Below are 13,758 nucleotides of genomic sequence, written 5' to 3'. Positions count from 1 at the left end.
GCACATCTATCATCAATCAACTAGGATCCAATCATGCTAGCCACCCTCACTCTATATCTTTTTCCAACTTGGCATAGGCATAGTACTCCTATGTAATATCTTGTCACTGTTCATACTACAGCCACACCCATGTGATGATGAATCACTCTATCACCTATGATGCCTAGCCTAATAGTGGTCATGAGCAAAACATCCAGCTAAGCTCCTTGGGAGTGTCATCCTAATCCTCAATCTCTTGCCAGGGTTGTCATATGATAGAGACCAAGTCATCGAGATGGGTCAACCAATGCTCAGTCTTACCCTGGCTTGCCTAGGTAATGTGCCCTCTATATCTACATATATAAGGCTCCATGGGCTCTCTAGCATCATCATGTATTAGTCTACACACCGGTAGGTGCTCCCATGCCCAGATCTACAACATGTAAATGTTGGTAGCCATGGTTTTCTTCCCATGGTATACTATCTCATACATCTTGTGGTACATATGTTCGAGAATGCACTATCCCCACCTAAATATCTCTGGAGCATCTAGCATCCACTGTAGCATTACACCCCAACCGCACTCCAATTTGTGTTGTCCTCTGTCAGGCATCAAGAAGGAGCTAAGGAATATAGCTAATATTGATGCCAATCTATGTGTCAGCCCATAAGTATGTACGAGCTCATCCTAGATGATGGCTCAACCACTCACTAGACTATTTCTTGAAGATGGTGCATAGTGCCTTTGTGCCTACCTGGGGCACCACATCATAAAGCACCCTCAATCCATGGAAAGGAATCCAAAGTATCCTGTAGATATCCTCAGGTGTGATGGTCATCTCTCCCACTAACAAGTGAAATGTGTTTGTCTCTAAATGGAAATGCTCAACCAAGGTAGTCAAAAGGCCATGATTCATTAGCACTGCTAGGATCTGACATAAAGATGAAAGTCCCAATCTGTCTATGTGAGCCATATCAACATTGTCTAGGCTCTATAGCAATGCTCCATTTGGTAGATAATGGGACTTGAAATAGATGTCATTAAAAATCTCTTGCATACACAAACAATATTGACAAGAAGATGGTTAGTACTCGATCAACAAATTAGAATGATGAAGAAACAAATGCAAAATTCATGCTAAAATGTAAAAAATGCAAATTATAACTATGCTACTATCACCAAATTTTGCACGAACTTTCAAGTTCTCACTCGAGAAATCTAGTTCTCGTGCAAGAAATGAAAAACTCATGAGTGAAGACCAATCTAGGTTTTATGCTTCTCATGTGAGATCTAGGTGTCTCCCATGCAAGAGCTCCCACTGACCAGTGTGAGAAAACACTGAATAGGTGTTTCTTCATGCAAAAAGAGACTATCTTTGCGTGAGAAGAGGTAGTCTTGTGTGAAGACTAATTGACCAACTCTAAAAAAGTGCTAAAAATGTAATAAATGACATCAAAATATGTCAAAATGAAAATACAAGGTTGGGATATTGATCACTCACCAGAGGTCCATAGTCCGCCAGCTGGTTGTGTCGTCGAGAGCACTCAAAATGATGATATCTCATGTTCACTACCATCTTCCTCTTGGAGCTCCTATTCACGAAAGACAAAGGTTTCAAATGATTTGAAAATGACCCCTTGGGCCCTTGTATAGGGTTTGACCTAATTTTTCAAAGTGCTCCAATTTGCACAAAAATCACCCCCTAGCTAATTTGACCATTCTAAATCAATTTTCAAGATCAAATTCAAAATTTGACACACCTAAGTAGCTCAAAAATGCATTTAAAATTTTTGGGACCGACGCGATCAAACACTTGTGTAGTCCATTTCTTCTAGTACTTTGTCATACTTGGAATCTTTTGAACTCAAAATTCTTCATGTTTTCAAAATTTATTTTGGAAAAGTTCAAACTATGGTTAAATCTAGTCAACTTTTGGTTAAACTTGGTCTTTTGGACCTCAAAATCACTTTAGATCAACTTCCACATTTCTTTTGATCATTCTAATCTTTTCTATATTTCTTTAGATCATTTTGATCTCTTTATATTTTCTTTTGATTGTTTTGACCCCTACTACATTCTACTAAATCTTGGATTTCTCTTGTATCTCTTTATATACTACTTTACATCATATTTCTAGTGTGTCATCTTTTGATTTTGCTTCTGAGGGGGTAGGATGATTACATCATTGAACCTAAATTTTAAATCAATCTAAATATTCATTGCTTGGGCCATCTTGTTCCCATCTTATGTCCTCACCATTCAGGATAGCTCATCACTAGGGGCATCTTTTTCCCCTCTATTTGACATCTTTGTCATTTATTTAATCTTTTCATCAGTAACAATATCAAAAAAGTATTGGTATAATCTAAACCTTGAATCCTAAAGATCAAGCCTCATTCAGGGGATGATTCTATGACTCGTAATTTGATCTTGCTATCTTTTATCAATTTCAGGTATCTAGATGTTCTAGTTGGATCCTTAAAGATTAAGCTCCATTCTGGAGACAATCTTTTAAATGCTATCAAATCTCAGGTATCTAGATGTTCTATCCAGATCCTTAAAGATTAAGCTTCATTCTGGAGATAGTCTTTTAAATGCTATCAAATCTAGGGTATCTAGATGTTCTATCTGGATCCTTAAAGGTTAAAATTTGTTCTGAAGGAAACCTTTAAAATGCTTATCAATTCAGGTATCTAGGTTCTCTACTTAGATTCCTTAGGATTAAGCTCTGTTCTGGGGATGGTTATTAAAAGCTTATCAAATGGTCTCTATATCATCAACTTCAAAACCAATCTTATCTCTTGATCTTTGCATCATACTTTCTAATTTTCTTTGACTTGAATTTGTTTCTCACACATTCAGGCAAAATGCAATACCCCAAAATTGGCTCATTGCTATGATCTCCAATTCTAGTTTATTCTAATCAACCCTAAAGTCCTATCTCATTAGGCAATTTTTATTTTGCTACTCACTACTTGACCTAAGTGTCAAATGCAGAGAACCCTAATCTACATTAATCATGCTATTTATTTAATTCCTAAAGTATTGACTTATTTTATTCACATTAAACCTACTAATTAAGATTTAATTTAATTTGAAGTATTTATAATTTAATTAAATTAAATTATATCCTAAGACTAATGTACTAGGGAATTTAAATATTTAATTTAATAATAATGCCCACTTTAATTAATTAAATGTGATTAAATTCAATTAAATGAAAAAGGTATTTATGAGCTCATATCTCACTTATTAAACTAAATAAATCCTCTCTTTAGTTCTAAATGGAAACTCTGAGTGAACTATCTCTTGAATTGGAATTAATCTAGTTAACTTTATCTCACACCCTATGACAAGTTCAATTAACTACTCATCACACTCAGATCTAAAATAGTTATGTCCACCTATACAATGAAGTTTCCATCTCAACTAAATCTTTGTTTCAATCTTGACCATTGATCCAAGTTGATCTCACCCATTGATGGATTCTAGGAATTCTATTTAAGAGGCTTCTAATTCCTCATTAAAAAAGGTTGAATTGAATTGCTATTGAATCTTTGCTAAATTGTGCACTCATTTAAGCTCATTATTTCCATAAGCTTTCATTTTCCTAGATTAAATATCATTTAGATTTAATATGCATACATCTAGTTAATTTTATTTTATATGTTCTTAGAATAATTGCATATTTCATTTAGATTACTTGCACAATCATATATACTTAATTTCATTTAAACCCTTCATTCTAGAATGGTCTGGTTCCTTGCATCTCAACTCTGAGAGCATAAACAAGAAAAATCCTTCTAGATAGAAGACAATAGGTTATCTTGTAGGACTCTTCTTGGGTGAACAATCTCATGTTCATTCCAGGATGAATCCACATACAAGGACCATGTTGAAGCATGTGTGTGAAGTCTAAGGCCACATTTCACATATACAAGTAGAGACTGAATTACTTGGTTTACACTATTAACTATATAATATTCTTTGTAACTACTAGCTATGTAAATAAGTGTGTGTCACTAATAGAAAAACTTGATTTTAATGTCAATAATGAGTTCATTGATAGGAGTAAGGAAGGAAGGAAAATAAGTTATCAATGTCCAATTTATTAGTAATGATGTTCGACAACCACCATTTCAAGAAATTCCTAAGATTGTGTATACAGGAGATTCGTCTAGTGTGTTATTGACTTTTCTACCCATGGTTTTGATTATCCAAGATGTTGTTATACATGCAAGGTTGGTGAGGTTAGAGATATGGAGATTAAAGATGCCTATTAGAAGATATGTGAAAATAGAGTTTTGAGGGAAGAAAACAAAATCATAGAGTGAAAAGGGTCAATGTGTGCTCTAGATTTTCTCCAAGTTTTGAAAACATAATGGATAAAGATTTTGTTGAGATAAATACATGAAAATTAGATATGGTTAGAAAATAGACCTATCAAAATATCAGAGAGGATTGTTTATAGAGTGATAGGGTATCCTACCTTAGATAGGTCAAAGACATTGAGGAGTGATGCAAAAGAATTAATTAAGAAGAACATTGGAGTTGTATTGAACAAGATGGGAATTCCAATTGATAGAATTGAAGACCCTATTATTGCATTTGTAGTGAGAGTGATAACACACAAATTCTACCAATTGAGCTGACTCAATAGTGCGCCATGCATTCCCATTGACCAAGGTTATAAACTTGTTAAGAAAGATAATTCCTATGACCTAGTTGAGATACAACTTCAACAATTGTTAGAAATCCTAAAATCTATTAGAAAGGTAAAGAGTTCTTGATGTAAGTTTGGTTCACTTATTGTTTACTTATTCTTCTATGTACAAAACACATTTCTTACTTTTGGAAAGGTTGTATGGAAGTCCAGTCGGCTTGTTACCCAATAGCTAGGTGAATTCATTGATCAATTACAAGAAATTTTTGATTCATTAATGACTAGTTACTTTGAAGATTTAAAGAAATCAATGAAGTAGGGATCAAGAATTCATGTGTCTCTAGTGGAGCAACATTATAACGATGTTTTTTTCCTAGTAGATTCTAACTATACCTATGTACAAGTAGCTATTCTAAGGGTTAGATGGTTGAGACCATTAACATATAAGATAAATGTTAATGAGGCCTCAATAGTCATCATTGTACTATTGGCAAAATAAATTGACAAGGATGGTACATCCTTTGGGAATTATGATGAAGCTAAATCAAGAATAAATATAAACTTGAAAACTACTACAATAACTAGAAAGAAGAAGAGAATGGTGAAGAAATTGAAAGAAAATTTTGGTGAAGGAGAAGAAGAAGAAGAAGAAGAAGAAGAAGAAAAATAAGAAGAAGGTCAAGGATCTTTACAGCTTACAGACAGACAAGGAGAAGATCAAGCTTTAGAGGATGAAGAGGAAGTTGAGAAATAACTAAAGAAAACTAAAAAGAAGAGGAAGGCACATCAAAATAAAGTAGAGAATCCAAAGAAAGTGGCAAAGAAGGAACAATATAATCCAGCTACACCTTTGACAAGGTCAATCACAAGGGTTGTCACTAAACAAGATAAGGAAGCTAATTATGCAAAAGGTAAAAAGAAGACTAATACAACAGAGTCGAGCATGCTTGCTGAGAAACTATAGAGAATTTTGAAATTACACGAGGAGTTATATGATGAGAAGAGTGACTTAGATGACAATAGTTAATTCAAAGTGGTAAGCTACAATCCCTCATCTAATATTGAAAACCTATATAACAATATAAAGAATAATGCAGATTTAGGTTTTTACCATGTTGATTTTCATAAGCTAGGAAGTGGAGATATAAATAATATTGAATAGGCTATTTATAATATGATGCCCACATTTAAATCCACTCCATTAGATATTGCTAAGTCTATTCCCAAAAGCTTATATGAGAGAGTTGAATAGAAGTGGAAATTCAATTTGAGAACTAAAAAGAAAATCAAAGGGACTACTTTACCCCAAGTTATGCCTTTTTTAGATAAGAAGATGATTGCTAAAGCTATTGAGAAGCATATAGGGGAATTTTCCCCTAAATATAGAGCCTTTCACATTCAGAGAAAAAATTAAAGAGGTGGTAACCTAGAGTACCTTATAGTGGAAATCTATCTGTGGATTGATATTCTTGATAACACTACCTAGAATGTAAATCCATTGAGTGAGGAAGATATAAAGAAACTACAATAGGAATCCACCAATACTTATATTCCATGCACAAATACTATATTCATGAGGATTGATGAATCTCAAAAGGATGAGATTGTATCTAATGTGGAACAACATCAAGACACATCTATAGTGCTACCACATGTTGCAGATGTTAAGGAGAAGAAATCACTTGACCAAACAATAGATCAAAGTATAACCTTGGAATAGATAGGTAAAATTTTAACCAAGAACCATCTTCAATACCTACTTTCATTATTGAGATGAAAGAGAAGGAGGAAAAAATACTAGGTACATCACTACCAATTCTACAAAGCCTAGGGTTGCTAATGCTTGTTATTATTGATAAGGAAGGAAATGAAGATAAAGATGATAATGAAGAGAATCCTAAACCCACCTAACTAAAACTTATTGAAGATCAAAATGAGGTTGAGAAAAAGGAAGAGGATAAGATGATTGCTAAGAAAGAGGAACATGTAGCCATATAGACATTGATCACTTTACCAGTCACTACACCTCCTCCTTGTTGCCAAAATCTTCAAAGGCCGAGTACTCAAGCTATGCTATTGAAAATACCAAGGCCAAGTACAAGTACACTTAAGAGCATTGAGACTACATCATTTGAGGATGCAAGTTTGGATGAAGTGATTGTTCTACCCCAATTTGATCCAACAAAAATCACACTTGAAGAAATGGTTATTCTTCAATAGGCTCTACAAAAGAAATCAAGGCAAAAAATCTTGAGAAGGGAGCATAAGTAGAAAAAGTTTCTACATGAAATTAGAGATATTTTGTAGATTCTTTTGATATTTCAAATTCATTTTCCAATAAGCCTATACTAGAACAACTTGTATAGATAGTTGATAATATAAAGGATGAGGACATAGAGTCAAATATTAAATTATTGGAATGGTCTAAAAGTAAGTTTCAAAATAAGGTTACAGACAAGATATCTATGCCATTGCACTAAGACAAGTTGATTTATCAACTAAGATGGAGAGTGTAAAGAAAGTTTTGGATAAAATTTCTTCTTGTACCACAAATTATGTGATGTTGATATCTTTACTAAAGAAACTCAATTGTCAACTGACCAGCTACAAGGAGATTTACAATTAATAGGTAGTACAATGAAGAAATCTTTTGGCACTAGTAAAGTTCATTTTCAAAGATTATTGCAAACCCAGAGTAGGCTTTCCATGTTGTAAGAAAAGGATGCAAGTGTAAGATCAACTCTAATCAATATACAATCCATGTTGACCCTTCATATGGAAGTTTTACAGAAGGAACTAGCCTCTTCCAAAAGATTGATGAAGAAAGATTCTCATATTTCTATACATGAAGGTCTAGTAAATATGGCAACAAATCTAGAAATAGAGATTCAATCTTTAGATGTAGCTAGTAGTAATTTAGATTCCACATTGGGAATCATAATGGGACTACATAAGCAATTTTGAAGAAATACACTATAAGTGTACCACCCAAATGATATTAGTGTCAAAAAAGAGGGATTTTGTAAATTTTGGAGGATTTTGTCAAGGTAAAAATCTACTCAAAAGGAGTAATATGGCAGTTAGTGCCAAGCACTAGTATGTGTTGAGCATTCAGTGTTTACTAAGTTACTCAAGTGTCAAGCAAATAGAAGGTGTCAAGAAAATTGTTTGTGCTGAGTGATTTAGGTGCCGAGTAAGATTAAGTGTTAAGCCATTCAAAAAATGAGTATCCACATAAAGAGCATAATGAAGGTTGAGCATCAGAGTCTATAGATGTCGAATTACCATTCTTTGACACAGATGTTTGTTATGACACAAAATTTTATGTAAACAATTTTTGGCCAAGATAAACATGAATTTTTGATATTAATAAATAAGGATGAAAAAATATTATGAATCCCTATACAAATGCATGCAACCAATCAGATAAAGGGAAGAATCAGGTAGAAAAAAGGATCAACCATATCCATTGATTATGACCTAGTCCATCTCTATAATTCCTATTTAAGGATGTAAACCCTAAGGGGAGTATATTTATGAATGATGTGAAGAGGAGTATCATATGCATGAGGGGAGGAATGCTAAGAGGGTAGAGAGAATTTTATGATGGAAATGATGGCTAAGTTATGGAACTATAATACTAAATCCATTTGAGAAGAATAAAGATACATAGTGAAAGGATAGAGAATATAGATCTAATCAAGAGGATCAAGAGATAACCAATAAAGAGGAGATCTAATATCAAGCAGCAAGGTGATAACTAAAGGATTAGGTGCTGAATCATTTTGATAGGTGATATAGAGTAAATCTTTTAACAAATTAGTCCTAATAGACTTTTGTAAATCTCCTAATAGAGTGCTAACTTAATTGTGAGTTTGGAATCCTTTAGTCAAGGTGAGACCTAACAATCTTCTAAGCCTTTAATAGGGAAGACCTTTGACCTGGTAGGTCATAGCTTATGATCAAAAATTTGTGGCTATAATTCGCCACACTTTACAACTGTAGTAGTGAAGATTTGTGAGTGTCATCCCCACCCCATGTTTACCCTCTCTTTGGAGGGTTTCTAGGTAACCAATATCTTATGTGTTATGTGTTGATTTACATTATGCTTTGGATTTCATGCATGGTTACTTATTTTAGTTTACATGTTAAGTTATGAGATAGATGTTGAAATTCTTTAGAATAATTGAGAGTTGGGGTGAATCCGTTTTCCAAGGTCTAGATGTATAAATAAAACTTTTCATAGCTTAGTGAACCCATAAAAAATTTATCATCATGCATGCATCCATAAGATTATGCAATCACTTAAAAATTATTAGGTTATTGTCAGATCAATTTGCAAAAATGTAAACATGAAACATAAAAGATTTAGCAACACATTTCACACAATGATTTAGGTGGAAACCAAATTTTGGAAAAACTACCAATAACATGCTACTCTTTTTCACTATTTTGAAGTGATGCCTTGTGAAAGGCCAACCCTATTAAAGATTAGAATACAAACTATTAAATGTGACCCTGCTAAAGGATTTCAATCACCTAGTTAGGAGAGAGCCTTGTTAGAAGACTTTAGACCATTCACTTGGAATGTCACCTGGTTAAAGGATTTTAAAATGACTATTAGGTTAGCCTTAATATAAAGGATTTTACCCTATACTGATACAATTATTAGAGAGAAATAGTAAGGCTTGATCTAATAACAACTTACAACTCCATTTATAGATTATAGATCTTTGTGTTAGTCCTCCATTTTTCTTGGTCTTCACACATTTCAACTCTGATAGCTTGTTCACCCTTGAAGCATTCATATCCTTAAGCCTTCTTGCTTAAAATGCCAATGTAGAATCTTCTCTAGGTCACTTGATGAAGCAAAACCCTTGAATCCTTCTCTTCCTTAGGTTCTCACACATGAAAAACTTGCTTGATGACCATCCATACATATAAATAGGAAATTAATACCTTTTTCTACTTATTCTCCATCATCCTATTTAGGATTAGGAGAGATTAGGTAGAATACAGTGTATCCACCCCATATTCCATATCTCTTCTAGAAACTTGTCCATTAATCCACTTTGAATTCACCTAAAAATGGTTTACCTTGAATTCTCTGCCACCAGCTCATCATCCTTATCTTCCACCTAGTTCACAGAATCCAAGAAAAAAAAATTCTCAACATAGATTCATCAAATTCATGATCTTTAAGATCATACAATAGCTCGACATTAACTTTCTTTTGATATCTCAACACATACTATGTTACTCGACATCCTCTATAAAATCACTCGGCATGAACTAAAGTTTGTTGGTGCTCGACATCAACTAAACTTTACTTGGCATCCACTATTTTGCTTGGAATCCACTAGAATTCACTTTTACTTAGCTCTAACTAATTTTCTACTCATCTTGCACTGACTTTGCTTGGCACCTACTATCTGCTTGGTCAAGCTTGGTAGACAAAATTTTTGTAACTTGTTCTTTTAAACTTTCTTAGTTTAGCTAGCCTTTGTAACCTTAAGTAGATTATCAATACATCATTTTATCACTATCTTAACTAATTTTTGTACTCCTTTTCATATGATAACTCAACCTTTCCTCTAGGTTCTATTGTTACATCTTTTGATCAAATCCTCTTCATCAATCAAATATGTGATAGTACTTCAATCATATAAGCAATTGTCTTACGAGCAATTAGCATGTTTGACATCAGTGACAAAAGAATGGTTAAAACATATATAGTAATCTCCCTCTTTAACAATCTTCCTCAATCATTCTCAACAATGGATGTATGGTGAGTTATTTTTTATGGTAAAATTTTTAAGCTATTATTTAACACACCCCTCTCCCTCTCATAACTTACTTTCCCATTTACATTTCCAACATTATCTTCTTTACTCACTTATGACATTCTGATGAAAATTGACCAAGTTATTTTCAAGTCTAATAAATAATTTTTTCTTACCTTACTATCTCTTCATAAGAAATTCAAGTTCTTCATGCATCTTCTTATCTTCTTCTTCTTTTATTGTCCATTCTCTAGCATAATCTCCACTATTCCTCACACTCCTTGTAAGTTTAGCTCTAACTTTTTGTATAAAGAGATTCCTCAATATGTAACTCTTTTATCCCAAAAAATAACTTGTTTACATGATAATATAGAAATGTTAGTTGAATATGATCATATTTTAGATTTTTTTTTTCTAAGACATATTTTTGTAGTTGCTCGATTCATATGGGGAGTGAAGAGATGCCAAACTACTTGTTAGCATGATGTGTAATTATTGCCTCAATTTTACAAGGGCCAATTTTTTTTTTAAAGTTGACATTGTCATCTTATATATGAAAAATATATTGGAACCAATAAAGTTTTGTAAATAGTTTCCTTAAACACAAATTTTTTATGATTATTAACTATAACTCTTAATGTTTTTCAAAAACTATTTTCAAATCCCAACTTTTTGCATGAAATTTCCTTAAACATTATCATTTTATGAAAAATTCCACTTTTTGCAAATATTTTTCCCAAACCCCACTTTTTCTCATATCATTAAATTTTTACATTTACTATTGCATATCAAGAAACCAAAAAGAAGTTACATGGTAAGTCTCAAATATGATAGCTAGCCAAGTAACCAAAAAATAATAAAACTCAATGCACGGGCTGACATGGAGAGTTTGCAAGACTATCATGTTGTTTATATAATAAAACATAAAGATTACTCTTCCTCCTCTTTACTTAACTCTAAGATAGTGAACCTCACAAGAGAAGGCATAAATAACATAGGCATATCCTCTCTTTCTACTTCATGTGCCCTGCAATTACATTCCCTTCGTATCTTCTACACAAGCTATGCCAAAGGCACACTGAACTCATCCTCTAATGTTTTTCTTTCTTTCTCTTTTTTAGTAGTAAACCAATACTTGAGATCCTTCTTAGTCAGCAGTCCTTTACCTTCCAACATGAATTTATAGAATTGCTCCTTCAACTTGAAGTTGGCTATTACCTACACAACAATGTTAGCCATTATGAGTATCATTAGAGACTCAATAAGAATCCTTTCTTTACCTTGAAATACATTATTGTTACTAAATTTTCATAGACACTAGAGTATAAAGGAAGAGAGAAAAAACTAGAATACATTCAAATTATTGTTGTGACAATATATTTTACCGTATATAATGTTCTCAATAAAAAATTTGTCATCAAATACAAAACCAAACATGTACCATATATACTAGGAAAAAGGACATTGGAAAAAAAAAAGTGCAACAGATTTAGGGTGAGCTCAAACAACACAGATATTAGGATCCCCTCCTAACATAGTTAATGATAGCTTATGCAAAAAAATCTCCAAAGAGAGAAAACAATTTTAGGCTCTATTGGTCTAGCCCAAAGTGTTGGATACAATTGGTAATTGTGTATTGTCTTTGATGTTACACAAATGTCATATAAGTCATCAGACAGAGTCTACCAAGCTTAGATGATCAACAAAGAAATGTACAGTGTCTACTGAATGCTATTGAACATTACTCAGTAAAGTTAATATTTACCAAGCTCACTTAGGCATCAAAGAATTTTGTAACATAAAGTTAGTATTAACCGAGCTCCCAAGGTTAACAAAGAAAAGTTAATATTTACCAAGCTCACTTGGGCATCAAAGGATTTTGTAACAAAAAGTTAGTATTAACCGAGCTGCCAAGGTTAACAAAGAAAATTTAATGTTTATCGAGCTCACTCGGGCATCAAAGGATTTTGTAACAAAAATTTAGTGTTAACCGAGCTCCCAAGGTTAACAAACAAAAGTTAATGTCTACCGAGTTCACTCGATTACCAAAGGAAATGTGGCAGAGAGTTAGCTTCTACCAAGCTCACAAGGTCTGCAAAGGAAGGTCAATGCTAACTGAGTTCACTCGGTCTCCAAAGGATTTTTGCAAGGTTTGCAGTGTTTATCGAGCCTCACTTGGTTAACACTAGAAAACCATTCTAGAGCAGTGGTTACTGAGCTGGGTCAGTCAACAAAAGATTTTATTGTTTTGATATTAAGTTCAATTGTTTCATCCAATCGACTAATGTAATGATTTTTTTAGTTGTTGTAACTTATATTTGAGCTGACTTGATAATCTAAAAGGTACATATTAAGATGTTCAAGTTGTGAATTAAAGTGTGTGTGTAAGTATATGGATGAGGATGGAATAAGCAAATATTGAGCAAATTTTGATGAAGGATTAGATATCCTGGAGGAGCTATAAAGTTCTATTTGATCAATAAGGATCCATTGAAACCCAATAGAGATTTGTAATTAGCAAAAGATAAGTTGCATATCATTCAGGTCACCTCATTGTTGCTTTCTAATCATTGTAACAGTGAATCTAGAATCTCTTAACAGAGTTGGTTTAACAGCCATTTTGTAAATCCTCTAATAAGGTGACAATTTAGTTGAATTCTTCTAAATACCTCTAACCAGGACACTTCTAACAGGGTGATTAAATCCTCTAACAAGGTCACACCTAAAAGTGTGTATTGTAACCTTTAACAAGGTTGGCTCCTAATAGGGCTCACTTCAGAAGAGTGAAAATTGGTGACTAGTTACTTGGTGGTTTTTCCCATATTAAGTTTCCACATTAAATCTTGTGTCTCTTGTGTTCATTTATTTAACCTTTGCATGCACATTAATAACAATGAAAGATAGATGATCAGTAATTAGTTAACCTACCGAGTTACAGTATTCCTACACTATTTATCGAGTATCAGTAGTAAGTAAGTATTATAGACATCTAAGGGATTTTTGGAATAGTTTTTGTGGTAACTGATTCACCCCTCCCCTCTCAATTACTTCATCTATAATTCCAACAATTGGTATCAGAGCTTTTGTTTTTTGCAGGACAAGATTTCAAGGTTCTAAGCCAAAGATCAGGATGTCTTATAAGAGGAAAATTCCAAGACTTAACAGGGACAACTTCTCAGCATGGCAAGGGTTGATGAGACTTCATCTAGCTTCTATTGGAGATACAGGACTAAAATACCTTGAAAAAAAAATGCAAAACCAACTGGTACACTATCTATCAATGATATTGTTGAAAAGAAGACCCACAACATCATGATGATAGATATAGCATC

This window comes from Cupressus sempervirens, chromosome 2 (genome assembly GCF_028749045.1).
Source record: "Cupressus sempervirens isolate cs-2001-9-10 chromosome 2, ASM2874904v1, whole genome shotgun sequence".
In the NCBI taxonomy this organism is placed as follows: domain Eukaryota; kingdom Viridiplantae; phylum Streptophyta; class Pinopsida; order Cupressales; family Cupressaceae; genus Cupressus; species Cupressus sempervirens.
The sequence above is the reverse complement of the archived record's forward strand: the minus strand, read 5'-3'. Positions refer to the sequence as shown.